Here is a 2,716-nt window from a genome sequence, read left to right as displayed (position 1 = left end):
ACTTTCTTCCTTACAGTTGTATTTCCAGTAGTAAGTAAGCACAATGCCAGCCATAAAGTAGGGATTTGATAAGTAATTTTTCTTCTTATTATTTATCATTATTCTTTTTTTTTTTTTTTTTTTTTTTTGGTATGGAAGATTGAACTCAGAACTTGTGCTCGCCAGGCAGGCATGGCACCACTGATCTACGTCCCCAGGAACAAGTAATTATTGAGTGGATGAATAAATTAATGGATTACTGGCTCAGAGAAACTAGCCATTAGGAGTATCTGACTCTGGGCTTTATTTCCATGTTCACTAAGCAAATCTCTGATTACAATTTAGCTTCCCATATAAATCTCATTACTTGGGGAAAAATTTTTCAGTCATATTTGAACGTTGACAGACATTTTTGTTTTTATGCATGTGTCTCCCGCATTTGTCTTATAGGAATTTGCTCCTGAGAGGGAAATCTGCCTTTGAGTTTAGAGTCTTACCTAGTTACCTGACAGTGAGGCAATTCACAGAGATATATGTGACCAAGTTTGCTGCCGAGGAGGGGGCCAGCTGGGGCCTGCAGAGCAGGCCAAGAAGGTGGATGATGAAGAAGCTGTGGGGTGATCAGTACTTTGACTCAGCCAGTGGCAAGTTCAGCAAGTCGGCCACCAGCGTTAACTGGAAGAAGCAGCCAGCGCCTTCTGACAGCTCATGCTGGACCCCATCTGCAAGGTATTTGATGCCATCATGAATTTCAAGAAAGAGGAGATGGTGAAACTGATCAAGAAGCTGAACATTAAGTTGGACAGCGAAGACAAAGACAAGGAGCGCAAGCCGCTGGCTGTGACTGGGAACACGCTGCTGCAGACGATCTCGATCTACCTGCTGTCGCAAGTCACTGTGAAGAGGTACTGCTGTGAGCTGCTGTACAAGGGCCCCCCTTGACGACAAGACTGCCATGGGCATTAAAAGCTGTGACCCCAAAGGCCCCCTCATGATGTACATTTCTAAAATGGTGCCAACCTCCACAAAGGTCAATTCTACGCCTTCTCAGGGCTGGTGTCCACTGGCCTGAAGGTCCGGATCATGGGCCCAACTACACTCCTGGAAGAAGGAGGACCTCTACCTGAAGCCCAACTGGAGGACCATCCCAATGATGGGCCGCTACGTGGAGCCCATCGAGAACATGCCTTGGAGGAACACCGTGGGTCTAGTGGGCATTGACCAGTTCCTTGTGAAGACCCACACCATCACCACCTTTAAACATGCCCTCAACATGATGTGCGTGATTAAATTCAGAGTCAGCCCTGTCATCAGAGTGGCTACGGAGGCCAAGAACCAGGGTGACTTGCCCAAGCTGGTGGAGGGGCTGAAGTGGGCTGGTCAGGTTGGATCCCATGGTGCAGTACATCATCCAGGAGTTGGGAGAGCACATTATTGTTGGCGCTGGTGAGCTGCACCTTGAGATCTGCCTGAAGGACCTGAAGGAGGACCAAGCCTGCATCCCCATCAAGAAATTGGACCCCGTGGTCTCATACCTGGAGACAGTGCAAAGAATCTAACGTATGTACCTCTCCAAGTCCCGCAACAAGCATAACTGGCTGTACGTGAAGGGCACGGCCCTATCCTGACAGCCTGGCCAAGGACGTTGACAGTGGGGAGGTGTCCTTCCTCCAGTAGCTCAAGAGCCTGCTACCTTGCAGAGAAGTAGGAGTGGGATGTGGCTGAGGCCCGCAAGATCTGGTGCTTTGGGCCTGATGGCACTGGCTCCAACATCCTCACCAACATCACCAAGGGGGTGCAGTATCTCAATGAGATCAAGGACAGTGTGGTGGCCAGCTTTCAATGGGCCACAAACAAGGGAGCATTGTGCCAGGAGAACATGCTTGGGGCATGCTTTGATGTCCACGATGTGACACTCTGTTCCCATGTGGTCCACTGCTGGAGTGGCCAGATCATCCCCAGGGCAAAGCGTGCTGCCTTTACGCCTGCACTTGCCTCATGGAGCCCATCTACCTCGTGGAGATCCAGTGTCCAGAGCAAGTCGGGGGTATCTATTGTGTCCTGAACAGGAAGCAAAGCCACGTCTTGGGGAGTCCCAGGTGGCTGGCACCCCATGTTCGTGGTGAAGGCCCACCTGCCAGTCAATGAGTCCTTCAGCTTCACCTGTGGTCCAACACCAGCGGCCAGAACTTCCCCTGTGTGTGTTCGAGCACTGGCAGATCCTGCCCGCTGACCCCTTTGACAGCACCAGCTGCCCCAGGCAGGTGGTGGTGGAGACCCACAAGCTCAAGGCCCTGGAGGGCATCCCAGGCCTGGACAACAGGACAAGTTATAGGTAGCACTGCTCCCCCAGGTCCACCACAGCAGCACGTCCTCACATTCTCAAATGACACCTTGAGACTGTCCCCACACAGTGACCTCCGCTTTACAGGTTTCTTGGCCTGCTCTGTGCCATCGTGCTATTCACACTTGATGCCATTTCTCTCTCTTTCTGGTTCCAGGGGCAGTGGAAATGCCTTCTCTGCAGGGACTTCTTGGGCCGGTGGGTGGGGAGGTGGGGCAGGCCACCTTCGTTTTTCATTTGTTCAGAGGGAAACACAAGTCACATGTCCAAAAAATTTTAAATAAACACATTAAGAGGTTAAAAATAGTATAACCATAACGGAAATTAGTGAGACAGGAATTAGGATTCAATTAGAGAGAAAGAAGAGTGGTCTTAAAATAGAGTCTGGAAGCC

The 2,716-nt window shown here is 50.4% G+C and overlaps 1 pseudogene; it reads left to right on the top strand.

Moving 5' to 3' along the window:
- Positions 1–171: 171 nt before the first annotated feature.
- On the top strand, positions 172–2,318 carry LOC104871464 (annotated as a pseudogene).
- Positions 2,319–2,716: the final 398 nt, after the last annotated feature.

Source organism: Fukomys damarensis, unplaced genomic scaffold (assembly GCF_012274545.1).
Source record: "Fukomys damarensis isolate Sample0158 unplaced genomic scaffold, DMR_v1.0_HiC HiC_scaffold_1, whole genome shotgun sequence".
Taxonomy (NCBI): Eukaryota; Metazoa; Chordata; class Mammalia; order Rodentia; family Bathyergidae; genus Fukomys; species Fukomys damarensis.
This window is presented reverse-complemented; position numbering and strand designations above follow the sequence as displayed.